At 33.0% G+C, this 21,599-nt stretch overlaps 1 pseudogene; it reads right to left on the bottom strand.

The window, feature by feature from the left end:
- Positions 1-3,982: 3,982 nt before the first annotated feature.
- LOC143411314 (membrane protein FAM174A-like) lies at positions 3,983-21,165 on the bottom strand (annotated as a pseudogene).
- Positions 21,166-21,599: the final 434 nt, after the last annotated feature.

The following is a 21,599-nucleotide window of genomic DNA, read 5'->3' as shown; positions in this document are numbered from 1 at the left end:
AATAATTAAAAATTAAACAAACAAACTATGTTTTCTGCTATTACATAGGTGGCCTTTTTACTCTGTTGATTGTGTGGAACCTTTTTAGTTAGATGCAGCCCTAATTATTTTGTTGCCTGTGATTTCTGGGATCATGTTCAAAACATCATTACGCAGACCAATGTCAAAAATTTTTTCTTCATGTCTTTTGGGAAATCTTTTTTGGAAGCCATATATGTAAGTCTTTAATCCATTTTGATTGATTTTTGTATATGGCAAAAAAAGAATGGTTTCATTTCATTCTTCTGCATGAAGATGACAGTTTTCTCACTAAAATTTATGAAAAAGATTATTCTTTCCCATTGTGTCTTTACACTCATGTGGAAAAATAAATTGACTATAGACATGTGGATTTATTTCTGGGCTTCTAATCTTCTGTTTTTATTTGAGTATCATACTGTTTGAATTACTGTAGAACTGTACTGTAGAAAAAAAGGATTGTGATCCTCTGCTTTGTTTTTCTTTCTCATATTGCTTTGGCTATTTGGAGTCCTTTGTAGTTGCATATGAATTTTAAGGATTCTTTTTCTATTTCTGAAAAGAATGTAGTTGGGATGTTACATTGAATCTGTATATCACTTTGGGTAGTGATGAACATTTTAACAATATTTAATTTTTCCAATCCATAAACACAGTTGACTTTTATCTGTGTTCTCTTTTATTTCCTTCACTAGTATTTTATAAATTTAAGCATATAAATATTTTTGCTTATTTGGTTCAATCTATTATTAAGTATTTCATAACTTCCTTTCCTATTAGGGGGGATTTTCCACTTTTGGTGTTGTGGATCAAACATGGGGCCTCATGCATGTTAAGCACATGCTCTACCATTGAGCTATGCTCCAGCCTTTCACTGCTACTAAGAATTGGATTGTTTTTTTTTTTTCTTTCAAAGAATAACTCATTTACATGACTGATCTTTGGATGCTAATTTTATACCTTACAAAATTTTAAATTATTTATTAGTTCTAACAGATTATTTTTGTTTAATTTTTAGAGTTTCCAATATAGATAATCATGTCATTGCAGATATAACTTTACTTCTTCCTTTATAATTTGGGTGATTTTTTCTTGTCAAATTACTATGTAGGTAGGACCTTTAAAACTATATTGAATAGAAGAAGCAAAAGTAAGCAACCTTTGCTTGTATCAGGTCCTACCAAAAAATAATTCAGTTTTTCCCCACTGACTATGATGTTATTGGTAATTTTTCATAAATGATCTCTATAGCATTAAACTCCTTATAAACTTATCTGGTTGAACATATTCATAAATAGATTTATACTTTATCAAATGCTTTTCAATGTCTTCTGAGACAAATATATTTTTATCTTTTTTTAAAACTAATGCATATTATGGATTGACTGGCGTATCTTGAAATATCCTTGCATTCCAGGGACAAATCCCATTTGGTCTCACTTAAATATTCTATTGAATTCAGTTCAGTAGAATTTCATTGAGAATTTTTGCAACTTTGTTCATCAAGGGTATATTAACCTGTAACTTTCATTTGTTGTATCTTTGGTATGTTCCCTTAGTAAAGAAAAATTATTTTGAGAAAAACTGGCATTGATTTTTTTTTGAAAATTTGTTATGATTAACTTTGTGAAGTAATTTGTCTTGGGATTTTTTGTTTCTCTGCTTTAGACAGGACCTTGTTATGTTACCTAAGCTAGCCTCAAACACTTAATTATCCTGCCTCACCCTCCTGAAAAGCTGAGGTTATAGGCATATGTGTTACCATGCACACTTCTTGGGAAATTTTTGATTACCGATTTCATCTCCTTTCATTATTAGTCTGTTAAGGTTTCAATTTATCCTTGATTAGATTTTGGTTGTACAATTCTAGGCATTTACTTTTCTTCTAGGTCATCAAATCTGTTGGCATATAATTATACAAGATCTTTTTTATTTGTGAGGCATTACCTTTCACAACTATTGAACTTTGCAAGCTTTGTCTTTAACTAGCATGCTGAAATAGATGAACTAGAGTTCAAATTAAGTCCATCTTTGGAGACAATTTTTTTTTTTTTTTTGGTCCTGGGGATTGAACTCAGTGGCACTCAACCACTGTTCTACATCTTCAGCCCAATTTTGTATTTTATTGAGAGACAGGATCTCACTGAATTACTTAGTGCCTCACCATTCCTGAGGATGGCTTCGAACTCACAACCCTCCTGTCTCCTGAGCTGCTGGTATTATAGGCATGCACCACCATGCCTGGCTTGGAGACAATCTTAAGTTGTTAACAATTTTGTTTTCTACCTTCCATTTCTATGTATAGAGCAGATGCCGCATATGTATCTAAATTATTTCAATATAATAACTATGAAAACTTTTAATTTTAATAATAATAATATTAAAAAGAGTGAGATTCCACTGCCATCTTAAATATTAAAACACTTTCTTAGAGTGAGCCCAAGATGAGAGATATGATTAGTAACTCCTTTAATAAGTCTTTATTCCCGACTGTATTTCATATTATTCAGTTTTTAATTCTAATGCATAAAGTACCAAATATATTTAGTGACTCTTAATTGAAAATCCACAAATTTATCTGATACACAGCATAAAAAAAGTTAACAATCAACTATATTAACCTTGTTGAAAATTCTACAACATTTATAGGCAATTTAATAGGTTTTTAGTGAGCCAAACCAAACGTTATAAACGTGTATATATTTTAGTCATGTTTGTTTTTTAAGAGGCTAAGATATTAATGAGAGCTTAAGACTTTTGTTCACATCTGCCTATCTAAGTTCTAATATTAATATAATTGTATAATTAAAAGTATATAAATATATTTTTATAAAATGTATAAATTTTTGTCATTACTTGAAGTTCTTTTATATACTTATGAGTGTTTTGGTTGTTGTTGTTTTCTTGTGGTGGTGCTGGGGATTTAACCTAGGGCCTTGTGCGTGGGTTGGCAAGCACTCTATCAAATGAGCTACATCCCCAGATACCTTTTATATACTTATATATGTATGTATATAAACATACACATATATACAATAAATATATAAAAATAAAATTTTAAAAATACATGGGAATTTTCAGTAGTATTGGTAATTCCTTCTTTTCTATATTAATTTATAATAATATATACATAAAATTTCATTTGTATATATGACTCAATACATACATACACAATACACTAAAATATGGGATTTAATACATATATACCCTTTATTGATTAAAATACAAAAATGTAAAATTTAGATTCTATACATTATATATAGTAAATACATGAAACTTAATAGCCTGAGTTTTGTTCATTCTTTTCTTTTTAATTCCAAGATTTCTGTACTCTTTAAATTTGTACCTGATCCTTGATAATAATTTTCCTTGACCTAAGAAATCCTTTTTTATCCTAACATATCTTTACTTAATGTATAGGATCTTCACTGCATCTTTTTCTCATTCTATTTGCATTAACTCAATTCCCTTGTAATTTCATTTATCCAAATATCTTAGGAAAGGTCTTAAAATGGAGTGAGAATAAATCTAAATACATATATTTTATTTACACAGTTAAACTATCAGAACACAATTAACTCTACAATTCTGTTTTGAAGTACTATTTGTAAATAAAATAATTCAAATGGAAAACAAAATGCCTTCAGAATATAAAAAGAAAAAGATTACTAAATTCCCCCTCACACAAACACACACAATACATATTGTAAGAATAAAGAAGTTAAAACTAAAGCATTGCAAGGAAACCTACAATAAAGATATTGGAGGCAGATGTATTGTATTCTTTATGGCTATTTCAGAATAGCAATGTGAATGTGAGCTATTGGCTGGATAGTACATAGAACTTCATTAAAGAGAACTCAATAATATCAATTAGAATAAAAACTGTTAAGTGAACATCTACATCTTAAGTTTTCTTGGCAAGGACTTGCTTCCTTATATATGGAATTAAACTACTGAATACTTACCTTCTAGGATGATTGGCATCAAACAATGTGTTATCTTCATCATCATCATCTTGTTCTAGAGGTGTTAATTCCATGATTTCTATGTTAGTGTCCAAAACTCTGTATCTCCTAGTTTTTCGGTTTCTTCTTCTCATCCTACAAAATACAGCAAATTAATGAACAAAAATTATTTTAATATAGGATAGATAATCCTTAGTTTATATTCTAAATTTAAAATAAACAATCCCTACGTGTCTGACATAGGAGGCACTCAATACAAAGATGGTTATATTTCAAGTATATAATTCACACCAAGGATTACTTATGATTCATTAAACAAAATGTATTCCTATGATTGTTTCCATGACTGACATACTCTTTTTTGTCACTGACAACTGGTGGTGCTGATAGATAATTTTCTAAACCTTAGTTCAGGTACAACTTTACCAAATCCTTCTATTCCATCTTTGCATCCATATTATCTTATCATTATTTAGGATTAGGTATTTTTGCAACATTAAGAAACTGTATGTATACATATATACTCAAATTCTAGACTGGTAGCTTGCAACATATCACAGGCTACACATCAGAATCACCTAGTGTCCATTAAAAAGTAGCATGCTCAGGACATAATTGCATTAGAATTTTCAGGAATAGGAATTAAGCATCATTATTTTATTAAAGTTCTTCAAGTGATTCCAATGGTGCTGAAAAGTTTTATCCTAAACAAGTGGTTCTTAAAGTGTGTCTCTCTGGATCCCCAGAACCATACTAACCAAGGAATTTATAAGAAATAAAAATCTTTATGCTCAACATAGACTTAAGAGAACAACAAACTTTGAAAAGAGAGGGTATATGTTTATGTGGGTGTTGATTTTTCTGTCTCTCCCGTTAAGATCCAAGAGGGAAGCAACTATACTTGCTTTATTCACCATTATATAATCACAATGTACATATAGTTAAGATGCTTTTAAAATATTTGTTGAGGGTTTGCATGACAAATTGAGTGGCACCAACTTCAAAGATAAGCATTTTCAAACACGACATGTGAGCCCCTAGAAGATAGTGTCCTACATATACATGCATACATATATACATTCAACAAATACTTTTGTATTGTAGGTTTCTTTTTTGTAATCATGGGTATAAAATATATCTTCCAAACATGAATCTTTTAAGAAACAGAAACCTATTTCATATAAACAGGCAGAATATTGTTAAGCTTTAAATAAGTGGGAGACTCAGTTGAATTTAAATAAATTAAATATTTTTATGTACTAATTCATACAAGAATGAATCAAATTATCAAACCAATGTATTATTAAGTAGAATTTAGAACTGATATGCTACTTCTTGAAAAGTGTTTTGCCTTAGTCCAAATAGGGAGAGATAGCTACATGGTCACGATAGCTACAGGACCATAAAACATTAAATACAACAAAACGTATTTACTATCATATGCTGTGATTTTTTTTTTCCTCAAGGAGGGTCAAAAACCCTTATAAAGTCTTAAAATTATTGTGTTAATCCAATGAGCTATTTAAAATACAAAAAAGTAAAATATAATAAGCATCATCAAGGAAAAGTCTAATTTTATCTATTGATATACAGTGTATATTATTCTGAAACAAAAGAGTAAAGGGGGCTTAAAAATCTTTAATTTTCATAGCCATATTTTCTTTCTTACCACTAAGCTCAACTTGCCTGTATATGTGTTTATAATTATATATCTATTGCCGCATAATAATATGCATATTTTTCTATTAGACATAATAAATAATTATGTAATATTAAAGTATATTTTGTGGTTCCCAATGAAGTATAAAAATAGGAAATTCATGTAACAAAATACAAGAAAGAATGTATGGAAGCCCAAAAGGACAAAAGATTTTAAAATCTAAACAATTACTTACATTGAATTACATTCACCCAGCACATAGCATGCACAAAAGAATTATCCTGATCATATTCTTTCTAGATATTTGAGTTGGTAACCAAATAGCTGTCTTAATATAGACAAATATTTCTTAATGTTCAGTTACACTCAGCTTGGTCAGAACTATTTCCTGTTCTTACATGTAGAAATGATAGTATAAAAATAAAAGTACTAAGATAAGCTTGATAAAACTCTATATAAAAATTGGATGCCACATAAAATAAACAAAACAGAATAAGACTTCATTTAATTTTACTACTTTATGCAAGGAAAAAAGTACAAATCAATGTAACTTGTTACAACTTGTTGTATCCACTAGAATTGACTCATACCTTTTGTTCCATTTGTTTTATTTTAATGGATTATATGTAGGGTATGTATTAAATATCAACAATATAAATAATAATATTCCTTAATTTACTCAATAACACATTCAACCTATACTGAAGAATGTTAATTACACATGCACATTCTTTGGTATATGGTTAGACATGATGATAAAACAGGGTAAACCTCAATAATAAATATACAACTATTGATATAGAGTATCTGTCTTGACTATTTTTATCATAAAGTGACCAATAATGAATCTAATTATTGACCAAACAATAATTTGAAACTATAATTTTTGCCATAGTAACATAAGTAAATAAGTTAGAGAGCTATAATTTTAGTTGTCTGTGATTTTCATCAGGAAGTCCAGTCAAATTGGATACAAGATAAATAGTAAAAGTTATTTTTGCTAGTTTGACATCTCTCTCATTTTTAGACCTCATTCTCATAACTCAGTCCATCAATTTTCAGTTCTAGAACTTCAGGAAGCAAACACTGATAAGAGATTAAAGCATTTTATGGGCTGAACTTTGCCTTTCAAATATTCATACTGAGGTCCTAACTCCCAGCACTGGAGAATGTGATCTTTAGATCACACCTTAAAGATAGGGTCTTTACAGAGGTATTCAATTAAACTTGGGTTGTTAAGGTGAAACTTAATATATTATGCCTGGTGTTCTTATTAAAAAGGAAATTTTTAAGACTACATGAATACAAAATGAATGACATGTGAACGTGAAGACAGTCATCCACAAGCCAAGGAGAAAGGCCTGGAAGAGATTCTTCACTCATGGCCCTCAGTTCAAACAATAGAAGTTTAACCCTATTTGTAAGACTTTCTTACAACAGCTCTAAAAAATTAATACAGCATGCAAAAGATTTATTTATTACAGAAAAAACCTGTGTAGGATAGATGGAAATAGAGAAGGCCAGAAGATACTACAGCAGATGATGCAGGTTTTAAGACCCATGAAAAGTAGTGGGAAAGGATAACTGGGTAGTAAGATGTTCAGCTTGTAGTGCATTTCTGAAAGAGTTTTGATCAGGCCAATGGTGTGTCTTTAAGCAAAGACTACCCATTAGCTGTCCCAAGTCAGTCAGAATAGCTAGATTTTGCTGCACTTAGTTACTGGCTAAGCAGATACCTAGGAATTATGATCTTGGTATTGATGCCACAATGGATTAAAGATTGCAACAGATGGAGGCTGTCGGTCAACCATGCTTCCTGCAGTAGGTTATCCTAACATTAGGCAGGATTAATGTATTTCCATAGCTGCCACCAACTACAAGGCCCTATCGAGTGTACTTCCTGGGAATCACTGAAATTCTTTTGTGTTGCTCCACCGTATCATTGTTATCATCTTTTCTCCTATCAAAACAGCATTCTAATTTACTACTTACACCAACTATGGCAACAAACTAAACTGCCCTTTATCCCCTCAAATCTTCAATGAGTTCCCTCAGCATTCAGTAATGAGTTTGTAATATGATCTTCAAAATATGAACATAGCATGGCTCATATTAACAGCTCTTGCTCCACTTTGGTCTTCATTCCACATTCCATTTCACTTTCTATAGCCCAGTCACAAAGCCTTCTCTCAATCCTTATGGGGGCCATACCTTTTCTGCCACTGTATTGACAGTTTTTACACTGACATTACTGCTGTATTAGTGCTTATTTATTTAGTTTTCAGATCAAGTATCATTAATTTAGGAAAGCCTTTTCTGATCTATCTAGCTAGATCAAAAATGCCTCCATAGTATGAATGCACCTTACTGGCAAAGTACTCATCAAATGTGTACTTGTGCACTTATTTAAGTCAATATTTTTCTTCTCTACCACACCATTAGTTTCATAGGAGTAGGAGCTCTACCTGTTTTGCTCACCCATAGTACACAGGTTCTTTCATAAATACCTAATAAATATCTGTTAAGTAAACTGACTGAAATATGTAGATTAGTAATATATCTAGCATTTTCTCTCTATAACAAAGATATTTACAATTTTAGATGGAAATCATCTCCTCTGGGAATGGGAGCCAATAAGAATATTCTCTTCTGAATATACCACAACAAAACCTAAGAATCTAGCCAATTTTCAAATTCTAATATGGATCTCAGGAGGTGAATAATTGCCTTCTGTCTCAAAACAAAACTGTATTACTAGAATATTTAAATAGGTACTCACTCTAGGACCTTTTTTATCTCATTTAGGTATATCTCAGGGGATTGTCATACTCAAACTAGAATCACTAATATTTAGCGTATATCCTATGCTATGGAGCTTCATTTTTAGCTTTTGATATGCAAAATTTTCATATTCTAACACACAGTTAACCTATACTTTACATAATGGACATATATCCTTTCAAAAGCCAAACGGAATTTTTAATTCTTTTTAAAAATTCTCTGCATTCTATCTGGAATAATTTCCAATGCTAGAGATATTTTTGCCTACCTATATGAATGAATGTTCTAATCTTTTTAATCTCAAGATCATGATGCTTGGTATACTCTGATATACAGCAATAATGCTTCCAGGAGAGGTTGAGGTATATGTGACCCCATAATGAAGTTCTCAGACTACTATGCTTCTAAATTTTCTTTTTTTTGGCTCCTTTTGCAATTTTTATTGGGTCCTGGCTATTGGCCTGACAACTGCCAAGTTTAATACAACCTTGACAAAGTATATCATCAAATAGACAATTGTCCCCAAACTGTATCTTATCACTGCTCATCTCCAGGAAACTGTTCAATGGTAATATCCAAAGTTTAACAAAGAAAATATCAAAAGAATGTTCATCTGTGTTTAGAACACTGCAATGTTGCTTTTCCTCAGAGATACCTTTTTCATCTAGTTTCTTGTAATTCAGTTCATATAATCAGTTCCTGAACTTAGATTTTTGTCTCTTGTTTGATGACAACCAGGTGAAGTAAGTCCTAAGTTAATGTCATATTGTCATATATGTTGGCTTTAAAGTGCCCCATATGAAAGTATACAACAAATGATTTCCTCATCATTTCTCCTCTTTATCTTTACAAGGATTTATTTTTTTTTCCTTTTTGACCCTAAAGTTTAGAATGTGTACCTTGATAATTCTTCTGACTTCCATTTCTAAAAGTTCAGCATAAATTTCTTTTCTAGTCAACTTTAAATTTCTATCTACTAAGAACTCCCCGGTTTCCCCTCCTGCTTGGCCTCTGACTGGCACTATGGCAAACCCTATTAGTTTTCTTCTACAATCTTCTTTTTTACCCTACTCCAGTCTTCCCAGACCTACTTTCTTGTTGATTATAGTTTCAGAGGTCAGATATCACACAAATGTGTATATTTTATGTGTGTGTGGATGTGTGTTTGTGTGTGTAGATATATATTTATTTGTTTATATTTATATTTATGTATGTATATATGTTGCATATAAATAGAAGTTTAAAATGTATACATGTATTCATTCAATGTAATTATATGTTTCAAATGGAATCTGTCTTATGAATGCCAAAAATTGTATAAAAAAGTAATAATGACAGCCATGTTTTAAAACATGTGAATGCATTAGAAAACATAGTAAAAATATGTAAGATATACATTTGTAATTCTAGACACAAAATAATCTCCATAAGAATGACTCATATCTCTTGTACATTCACGTATGCCAGCCACTGAGCAAAGCAACTTATAATCATTATCTTTTTATAATCTTTGCAAACAATTCTATTAGGAAAGTACCCTCATATTACATAGAAAAAGGCAGAGTTTAGAGAAAATTAAATATGGGACTATAAATTGGAAAGCTGGGATTCATACACAACTACTTTTACTACCTGACTTGAGTTTTAAATCATTAAGCTAAAGTGATTTCATGATAAATTAAAGTAATACTAACCAAGGTCACAAAATTAATTGACAAACATTTTATGATCCTCAATACAATGATTTCACATTGTATCATACTGAATAATTTTTTAGTTGAAATATATTTTTTGTTCACCCTTCCATTGTAAAAGTAATGACTTGGCATCTACTTGCTTTAACATGTACAATTATGTTGTTCTTATTAGTCCATCTTTTAGTTTTGATCACTGTAATAGAATCTGCTTTTTGTTTTGAGACAACCTTCCTCTTACAGCTTACAGAACCATGATTTTGTTAGAAAGCAATAAAGTCTAGCCCTAAGGAGTATATAATGATTGTAATAATTGGTGTAAACCAATCATAACAATATTATTTTCCTTTTTCCAGTCATCATCTAAGAGAGAGGAAATGAAGCAGCTCAGACAAATTAGATAGAAGGAAATGTCTCTGGTTGATTTTCTAGGAAAGACTTTTCTCACTGATTAAAAAATAAAACAACAAAAATAATAAAAAAAACCACAACAAGAAGAGATAGCCTCCTTTCAGGCCCCAGCCCCCTTCCCTCCATCCTGCATGAGATACTACTTTGTGGGAACATAATTTTTAGAGCTTATGTAGCCCTAACATAGAAAAAGATGAAAAAATTCAGAATTCTTCATTATCTCATAAGGCTACGAACCAAACCATCAAACCATTCACATTCATGACAAGAAAACAACAACAAAATTTAATGTGTATTCTAGTTCTTAGAGTTAAAAACTTCCTGATCCGGGCTGGGGATGTGGCTCGGGCGGTGGCGCGCTCCCCTGGCCGTGCGTGCGGCCGGGTTCGATCCTCAGCACCACATACGAACCGGGATGTTGTGTCCACCGATAACTAAGGAATGAAACTTGAAGATTCTCTCTCTCTCTCTCTCCCTCTCTCACTCTCTCTTTAAAAAAAAAAAAAACAAAAACAAAAAACTTCCTGATCCAAACATTTAGCATCTTAGCTTCTGAGTCACATTGCCAATTTATATTACCTAGATGCATATTCCTTATAACCCTATTCCTTCAATGAATCTTTCAAGTAGGATCTATTAGCATGCCCTTCTCTCTGATTAAACTGAACATGTTTTCTTAGCAGTTTCCAAACAGGCCACAGATTTTCAAAGCTTTATTCCACACTTGTTTTTTCTGCTGAGCACAGTGGTCCCACCAACATCTTGATCATAAAATCCCTTTTTAAAAATACTTTGGTTGTAGAGGGACACATTTTTTTTTTTAAATTTTTATGTCGTGCTCAGGATCGACCAGTGCCTTTTATGTGCTAGGCAAACATGTAAGGTAGGTACCACTGAGCCACAACCACCACCAGCCCCATCAAATCTTTTTTGTTATATTCTCTCCTCAGAAATTTAAAAGTCCACAGAAAGAACATAACTGTTTTCAAACTGTTCTCCTTAGATTCCTGAGTTTCAGTAGAGGTATAGCCAATCACTGCAGTACTATGTTTAACTAGTTTATAGAGAGACCCCACCTCTAAAAAAAGAATGTAAATATATAAAATATTAGAAAAAATGTACACAAAATACTATTGTGATATCTGTTAGATCCTCTAGTTCTACTTCTTCCAGAGAAAAAATTGCTTTAACTATAAACTTTTCTGAATGATACACATTGGTTAATTATGTTTTCTACCATGTTGAAATCACCTAATCTCACCCAAAAATAATATAATATTAATATGACCACCTTTTCTAGACCAGGATTGTCAATATCAAGGGTGGATTGTGATCTGTGTTAATGCCTGAAATATAAAGACAAGATTAACCAATCAGAATATGTGATTTAAGAAGTCAGTATAGGAAAAAAAATGCACTCACATATATGAGGCATTTGACTGAGTCAATTTTTATGAAGATTAAAGGATTCATGAGGATACTCAAGTTATCATGAAAAGAATGATAGGTCATAGAAAACTTAAGCTAAAAGAAAGCAAAATATAGAGTCAGAAGCTTTGAAGTAGTAGAAATAAATATACATAGTGAATAATTTCATTGGCCAAAAGCAAGAAAAACAAAACTAAGCAATCAAAGAACAGATAAATTTTGTTGATTTTCCATGGAAGCATCATTTTTTAGATTAATATACTTTTTCAATGGGAATCAATTAATATCTGTATATTCTATATAATTTTCAAGAAAACATGGGGAAGTGATGTCAATCAAAGTAACTGCAAAAGCATTATTTAATTGTTCATTATTTTTAGTTTAAATAAGAATTGTTTTTACTGTTCTATAAGATGCAAGATCATCTTAAAAAGTAAAAAAAAATGTAATCAATCAATTACTTTAAGAAACCTATGAGTAACACAGAAGGAATGTCCAGTTAGAATTCAAACTCTGGGTTCTACAGGGGTTGTGCATTTTTCCAGGTATTACAATCTTCTGGTATATGGATTCATATGGTAACATTATTAGTGCTTAGCACACATGTACCTTCCCTTACCAAACCCCAAATACACATGTGTAACTCCCAACTTTCATACAGTTAGGCTCATATTACAATCTTCTGGTATATGGATTTATATGGTAACATTATTAGTGCTTAGCACACATGCACCTTCCCTTACCAAACCCCAAATACACATGTGTAACTCCCAACTTTCATACAGTTAGGCTCATATATACTTTTGGTAAATAAAACATAAATAGATGTAACTGCCATTTCTTTGCTAAGGTAGTCAAAACCTCCTGTGCATTCACTTGTGTCTAACACCAAATCCTGACAACTCTGGAGGACTTATGTTAAAATGGCAATATCATAAGATGAAAGGTAGCTAAACTGCTGAATTATCATATGTAAGACAACTGTCCTGGATGATAGTGCAAACCTGCAGATGAAATTTCACAAACATGAACCTTATCCCATAAGATGCCATGGGACTTTGCTGCCCAAGAAAATGTTATAGAATGATAGAATTATTCTGCATCATTCTGTTCAATCATGTAGCTATTGGTGATGCAAGAATTGAGCCTTGAAATGTGGCCAATGCATCTAATGGACTGGAATTTTAAATGTCAGTTCAGTTAAGTTTTAAACAATACAGTAGCTATTGCTACTATATTAAACAGTAGGGTCATAAAGAATTATAAGCAAAAACATATTGTGATCAAAAACACATTGGAAGGAATATTATATATTAAGTATAAGATAAGTTCAAGGATAGACATATTTGTAATGGAGAAAGAAGAACAGTATCTATTACAGTAACCTAGTGTGAGTTGAGCATAATGTAAGGACAGTGTCATTCAGAAAGAGGTAATATTCTAAAATAATATTTAGAAATTAAAACTAGATGATTGGATGTGAACAGTAACTAAAGAGACAAATTTGGGGTGGCACAGGTTTCTAATTTGAGAAATTGTAGATATGATGTCATTCACCTAATAAAAGTAATGCAGCAAGAATTTGTTGAAGGATAAAAATGGTAGTTTCAAAGTTGAATTTTAGGAGGCTGTATCCCTATCTAATAATGAGTTAGCTGACTAAAGTCTATAACTCAGACAGCAATTAAAAGGTTAGAGGTGGAAATAAAAGAAATGGATGGATGCATAGATCACCCAAAGAACACTGACCATCAAAGCATAAGGGGTTAAGAAAAAGTCCAGACATCACTAAAATCTCAGGGTGAAAATCATTTTTTCACACAAACATTCAGTGAATGCCTTTGTATTCCAGCAGCTGGTTAGGGCCTTGAAGGACCAAAGGTGGATAAGGTACAAGCCCTGTTCTCCAGGACATTAGATGTGTAGGAGAGTTATAAAAGTAGGAAAAATAGTTCATAGATGAGACAATTCATGGAGAAGCAAGAAACTAAATAAAGAGGTAAGAAGAAAATCAGAAAGTCACAGAAACCAAAGAAAAACTAGTGTATTGATATCTATAGAAAAGAAGGGAAATATCTGTAGAACCGAGACAATGTGCTTATTAATTATCCTGTTAAAGAGCAACTTTAGAGTGGTACAATTAAAAGCCAGACTGCAACAAGAAGAGAAGGGAAAGCAAGGTAGAGAATGGGGACACTTCAATGGAGAATCTCTCTCCAGTCGTGCCTATACTTTTACTTCCATAGGAGCTTTATTTAGATTCCCTTTTCATGGCTTCTTTGGTTTCTTACTTTCCTATAGTTTCAAATATCCTCCTCTACTGCCTCTGTCCCCGCTATTGGCAATCATCCTTAAATAGGCAATTTTCTATATCTCTAATTCAAACTTCTCCCTGCTTACAGATTTAAAATTACTAAGAATGACCAAAATCCAAAGAGTATAGGTCAACAGAAAGTAGATTTAGTTACAGGGCCAGCTTTTAGATGACTGATATCAATTGTAAAACCCTCAGTCTTCTAGACAAATATAATAGTTTTGTTACATTGTTAAATGGCTTTTCAAATAACCTTATGTACAGAAATGAGATTTCAGAGGAGCTACTTTCAACCACCTTAGTCTCTTGTTGTGATATTCTGACAAGCTGAATTTATAACCACAAAAGGCAACAATGCTCCTTTACTGGATAATGAGCACTTTGAGGTCAAACATGACTTGTATTGTCATTTAAGCTCCAATATCCAGGATAGTTTGGGAGGTATAACAGAAACTCCAAAGTACTATGAACTGATTTGCATGGGTTTAAAGGTGGTTCATATGATTACTTATCTGAGCACTTGTTTACATAATTCACAATCAGCATCATCCTTAAAAAAAAAACCTCCCAACAAGCATGTTGTATGGTTACTGATGTATTGATACAAAGTTCCCCTCAGCTCTTGAGGTCAATTAGGCAGAGTCTAAGGGAATGCTATCTCATATATTTATTCTATATGGATGTCAATTTCTATGTGTCATAATATGAAAACGGTTGGAAAGCACTCTTTTGGCTTAATATCCCAAGAAATTAAAATGTATTTTACTGCTCAAAACTGTATCTATAACACATATTGCTTAAATATATAAAATCCTAGTATCGCATACATAAGAACAGAGAAAAAAGATTGTTTTAAAAGTACTCCAAAAAGCTTTAGTTATGTCTACATCACAGAAAAAAATGAAGATATATAGTCAAAATAAAAAAATGAGGAGAGGAACAATAATCATTACTACAAAAATGTCTTGAGGAGTTATTATATGCCAGAAACTATGTTTAGTACTTTAAATAGATCTTTGAAACAGTCCTTTCAAGTAGATATTTTCTATTTCACAAAGCATGGGCTAAACCTTACAGATGGCATGTAACTCATGTGAGAAGCTTGGATTAGACCTCAGGGATGTTGACTCCCCCTCTCCACACACACCTGTCAGGATACAATGAAAGAGGATAAGGGAAGATAAGGGAACAGAAGTCAGCAGAAGAAAACAACTTAAGAATGGACTGGTGTTTTAAATTGCTGGGTTAAAAAGGAAAGATCTAGTAGCATGGAATATAAAATAATTCATACTCATTCCTAAAAGCCTAGAGCAATGCACACCCCTTGTTTTGGTGACTATATTTATTTTCTTGCAGTACACCTTACTCCTTTATTTGTGTTATTTCTCCCACAATAAACATTTGGTGAGATAACAATTAGAACTGTTACCATCCTTACTATAGGTGAAAGCTGTATAAATGAAGGAGAAACAGGACAATCTGCTTGGTAGAAAAATTCCGCTTTCCATGGATACATAAACAACTAGAATAGTGATCCATAATTGCAAAGACTTTCCCATCTATGTGCAGCTAATACTTGCCACAGGGCCTGGTACTGATACATATTAGGTGCCCAATAATATTTTCTAAATCAATAGCAGTGACTAAATACACAAATGACTAAGTAGACAAAGTAGTCCATTTTTGCCCAGTTGAATAATTTCTATCAATATCATGATTTTATATGTTGAAATCACAATTCTGGAAGAAAATTAATTTCTTAACTCATACAATTAAGTAACTAGATGGGAGAGAGGTGGTTACCAGTCCCACAGACATATTTTATTAGTGTCTGGTTTCAGAAAGAATTAAGGATATATGTATGATCAGATAACAGAGGTTGCTTTAAAATATCACCATTTCTGACTACATGTAGCAAATTAAGAAAATCTTTAAATGAGGGGAGGAGATAGCATCAGAAATCATTTCACCTTGACACAGACATGATAATCGATAAATGTTCAAGTTGAATCATTTTTATAAAATAGTAAAATGTGGAGGTTTATTATTTGTCACTCAACAAAAACTCAAATATTTTACACAGTTCATTTTTTTCATATATTAGACATTTTTACATGTTATATGACTTTAAATCAGTTATTTTCCTCATAAGAAACCCAGTATTTAAACTTGTTAAGTAAGTTCAAGTAGATCTGGGTTTAGTCAAATCCTAGATGGGTATGCCTGGACAAACTATTTAAACTTGCTCAGCCTCAGTTATCTCAAGAATATATTACCAATTTCAAAAGTTTTTGCAAGAATTAAATTGAAAAATGTACATAAAATATGTAGCATTATATTAGAGACAGATTAACATTTTATAACTATTTGCTATTAAGATGGCCAATAAAAACTCAAAAATAATGTTTTAGTTATAAAGAAAGTTTTTTTGAAAAAAACCTAATATTATGTTTTCATTTACCAGTTTGGATAATCAAATTAAATAGTTTGTTTCCTATAAATATTAATAGGATCTGCATTTTTTTGAAGTTTTTATAATTTAATTTTTACTTGGAACATAATAAATATACTCATATATGGGTACAGTGTCATGGCTTAATACAAATATTCACTATGTAATGATGAAATCAAAACTAGTATTTGTCCTTATCATTTCTTCGTCTTTGGAGCTTTCATACTTCTCTCTTCCAATATTCCATAAAACATATAATAAATTGTTGTAATCGACACAGCCCCCTATTATGCAGTGAAACACTACAACTTATTCCTCCAATCTGTATTTTGAAGAACATTATACTAAATGAACAAAAGACAAATAGGGCATATCCTCACATCTGTGGAAGTTAAAAATGTTGATCTCAAAAAAAAAAAAATAGAATCATAATCACTGCAGGCTGGGAAGGAGACAGGAAGGTAGAATGGAGAAAGATTATATAAGGAGGATCTGTGATTCTGCAATTTGATACCATTTCATTATATGTTTACTATCTGTATGATTGATGAATGACTCTCTGCTCCTCCAGTATACAAGTACCACGGAGACAGAAATGTTGATCCCTATCACCACAACTATATCTCTAGTGCACAGTATTAGGCAGCTGAATAAATACTGATTGCCAGAATGAAGGCTATGGATGCTAAATTTCACACACCTCTATACCACATCAAATAGCCTTTATCTTCATTTCATAGAAGAAGGAGTTCTGAAATTGAAGAGGTTAAGTGACTTTTGCCAAAGATTACAGAGGTAAAAGAATGGAAGAGTTGGAATCCCAGCATTGGTGTCTTTCCAATACACCATACTGAATAAAAAAAGAAAAAGCATCATTGACATGGTATGAAAAGAGAAATGATTCTCTGCTTTTAAAGTATGGACAATTTTCACATACTCATACCAGAAATTGCTTTTATATAATCAATGTGCATGCTCAAAAATAATAACAGCCCTCTAAAGTGATTCTGTTTTAGCTTTATATATTTTTATACATTTTATATATTTTTACTGTAAGAATCTTTCACAAAGAGGAATGAAATGTAAGTATTAAGATCTTCATACTTATTTCTTCTATCACTAAGTAGCAATTATCTCTAAATTTCTAAACTTCATAATCTAACTTTACAGTAATATGAAGAATTAACCAAGTATATTTACTCATTCATCAACTACTTATTCAGTGCTCACTATATTTTGTTCAGCATTGGGCATAGAGTAAAGAATTAAACAAATAAGCTTCTTTCATAGACATTATGTTTATCTTGGAAAATTTATTCTGTCCCTTCAGTGTTTCTTGCATATATTTTTCAGTATCTCTGGAAAGCAACTGACTGTTCTTCCAAATACTTCTTCAGTTAAAAATATAACTGAATTACATTCCAAGACAATTTGGAAATCTCAGAGTTCAATATCATAAAATTTTACAAGTAAAATAGTCTCAGTGTCATCTCATAACAGTAAAGGGAATGATAATTTTGGCATATTCTCCCCCCTTGGCACAGACAACTAATGCTGATTCACTGTTGCACATATTTTGGAAACGGGGGCCAAAATGAGCATCCACCAAAATGAAAAGCATAATCTGGAAACAAAAATTGTGGACTCCGAACATTGCCCAGACATTGTTAACATCAATCAAGCATTGGACCTTAGGTAGCCTACTAAATTTAGAACTTGGACTACATGAATGTGTTAAATACTGGGTGAAGAATGTAGTTTTTATTAGCCATGGTTCAGCATTTGGCAGTTCTCATACAATATGATGTTGCATTATCCAATAGAATCTGATTGAAATGGCTGTAATTTTCAAGTTTTACAGCAATGAAGACAGGAAAATCAATGATGATAATCACTTGTATTTAAGATTACAAATAAACCAAAGTGGAAAAAAATTTAAGAGAATACCAAGAAAGTTATTCTACTATCCATTGTGTGTGTGTGTGTGTGTGTGTGTATAAATATGCACATATATGAAATAGCAATATGCCCTTAATACTTGCTATAATAGGTAATTTAACAACTTTAATTCCTGTATAATAGTGTTGGCCTGAATTTGATGGTCTTTGTGAATCAACAGTATCTAGTTCAATAATATTACTTATACCAGTAATTTTCAAATGGTTTGAATCCCTTTACATTCTCAAAAATTATTAAAGGCCTTCAAAGGACTATTATTTATGTAGATTGAGTATATCAATATTTAATATACTGGGCTGGGGTTGTGGCTCAGTAGTAGAGCGCTCAACTAGCATGTGTGAGGCACTGGGTTCGATCTTCAGCAAGACATTAAAAGAAAAAATAATAAGTGAAAGAAAGGTATTGTGTCCATCTACAACTAAAAATATATTTTTTAAAATTTAATATATTAATTAAACCTTAGTAAACTTTTAAATAGTTATTGGTTCAAAATAATAAATTATAAGGGCTAGAGTTGTAGCTCAGTGGTAGAGTGCTCACCTTGGACATGCGGGACCCTGGATTCAATCCTCAGCACCACATAAAAATAAATAAGCAAAATAAAGGTATTCTGTCCAACTACAACTAAAAATTAAATATTTGAAAAATATAATAAATTATAATTTACATATTTTTGTAAAAACTTCTCAGAAACAAAAATAAAAATGGTGAAAAGAATGGCACTTTTTTTCCCCCAAATTCAGTTAGTATCTGGTCTAAAATGAGAGGAGATAGAAAATAAGAATGGATATAAAGTAGAAAGTGCTAGATTTTCTTATTCTGAATTCAATCGTGCAAAGTGATGTTTGGATTTAGGACATAGAGAAAGTCCAGTTATATAGAGATATAAACTTGTAAATGGAGGGGTGTTTTAAAAGCCTGTCAGATACTAATGGTTATTCTTTTTTTTTATATTATACCAAAAATTGGCAAGAGATAGTTTCTTAATGTTAACTGAAATGTAGAATCTGAAATAATATCAATGAATGGTTTGTCCTTATAAACTTATAAGAGAATGCATTATTTGGAAAAGTTGAATACTATAGATATCAAAAGAGGCCTCAGGGGAAACCAACAATTTCCCATGGTTTCTTTGACCATAGAATGTTGGATCCATATTCAGCAACACTGGCTTCCACTGTACCTTCTTAAATCAGCTATGTGAGCTAAGTGATGTTCATTTTCTTCTATTCATGAAGATTTTATATATATATATATATATATATATATATATATATATATATATATATATATATATATATAATTATGGGGAAAATATGAAGTGGTTTGGAAAACAACCCTGGAAACTCATCCACTGCTCCTATTTTATAGAGAATAAAACTGACTGATAGCTTTTTCTTAGCTCTTCTCTTGGCTAGCTCTTTCTGGTAAGATCTTGGCTGTATGTTAACTCTTCAGAGAGGTGGTTTCCAACTAATTAGGTATAATCCAATTATTTAGGTGCAGATTAAGGATCTAAAAAAAACACTGATGGTAAACCAGAACTTCCCTTCTAAATCATATAAAAAAATACCTACAATAAGGCCCTGTACAGTATATTAATGCAGCACTGAAGTACTGAATAAAGAACACAAAAACTTACAAATGGGGATTCTGACCTAAAGGAGTTTGCATTCTGATAGGCAAATTTTTGATGAGTTAGTTACTTAAAATTGCATGAAGCCGAAAGAGAAAAGTGTTACAAGATAGTGTGATCATGGAAATTCAAGGGAATTTGAGATCACTTCCACTTCAGGAAAAAGGTGTCCTTTGAGGCTGAGTCAAGTCTCAGGCAAGATGAAGAGATTTGGAGGTAGACTGCTGATTATAAACAAAAGACAGCACCTACTAGGAGGTTTAAATTCCCCCAAAAGTACCACAGGCCTTTAGGACTATGAACAGCACATTCTCCGAGCTAAGCGCCCCTGATGCTGCGGGAAAGGAAGGATTGGTCACTGGTCTGCCCAGGTCTGGCTGCAGGGAGTGCCCCATCGAGGCTTCGCCTCACCTGACTGTCCTGACCACGAAGTACACCAGCACCGCGCCGCTCACCACCATTAACACCGTCAGGGCCCGCTGGGTCATGGGCTTGTCTCCAGGGTTGGGGCTCACGGCAAGGCCGCCACCCACTGAGCCTTCCCCGGCCTTTCCTCCGTTTTCCTCTGCTGCAAGCCCCGCCCAGGGGCTGCTGCCATTGCCGCCTTCGGTGCCTCGAGGTCCTGAGGCTTCAGCCAGAGCATGGCCCGGTTGCTGGGCAGCTGTGGGGCCCGGGACAGAAATGGCAAGGTCCGCTGGCCAGGGTCTGGAGGCCCGGGGCCCTGCGCGGCCTCGGCTGCCTGCAACCACACCACCAGCGGCCCCCTCAGAGCTGGCAGAAGCAGCAGGAGGAAGAAGGAGGCCAGGAGGCGGCGGAGACAGCAGCAGCAGTGCAGGGCCTTCATCGTCCCCAGACCTCACTCTCACCACGCTGGAGCCGCCGGGCCCGCCAACCTGGGTCCAGGAGGGACCAAGGGCCCCCTGGGTAACGAAGAAATGGTGACTAAATCCTGGACTGAGGGCCGGGGACAGCAGGTGGCAGAGACAGCAGCCGCTGCAGAGCCGCCAGCAGCTGCCAGGAGAACCGAAGTTCCTACATCTCAGCAGCCACTTGGGTTGCTAATATGTAGGGGCGGGACTGCAGTCAGTGACCTCAGCCTCTCCGCAGATTGCGCACACGCCCTGACCAAAGGGGAAAGGAGAAGATGCTTGAGGAGTGTTTGGTGCTGTTTCTACTGAAGAGAAAGAGGTGATTTAGGATGAGTAACAAAAAGTAAACAACAAGTGTAAGGTGTACATCTGCTCCATGCCAAAACCATGAGAGAAAGCGCATAATTTG

The sequence above is a fragment of the Callospermophilus lateralis genome, chromosome 12, assembly GCF_048772815.1.
Source record: "Callospermophilus lateralis isolate mCalLat2 chromosome 12, mCalLat2.hap1, whole genome shotgun sequence".
NCBI lineage: Eukaryota > Metazoa > Chordata > Mammalia > Rodentia > Sciuridae > Callospermophilus > Callospermophilus lateralis.
Note: the sequence above shows the minus strand (reverse complement) of the source record. Positions and strands in the feature narration are given on the sequence as shown.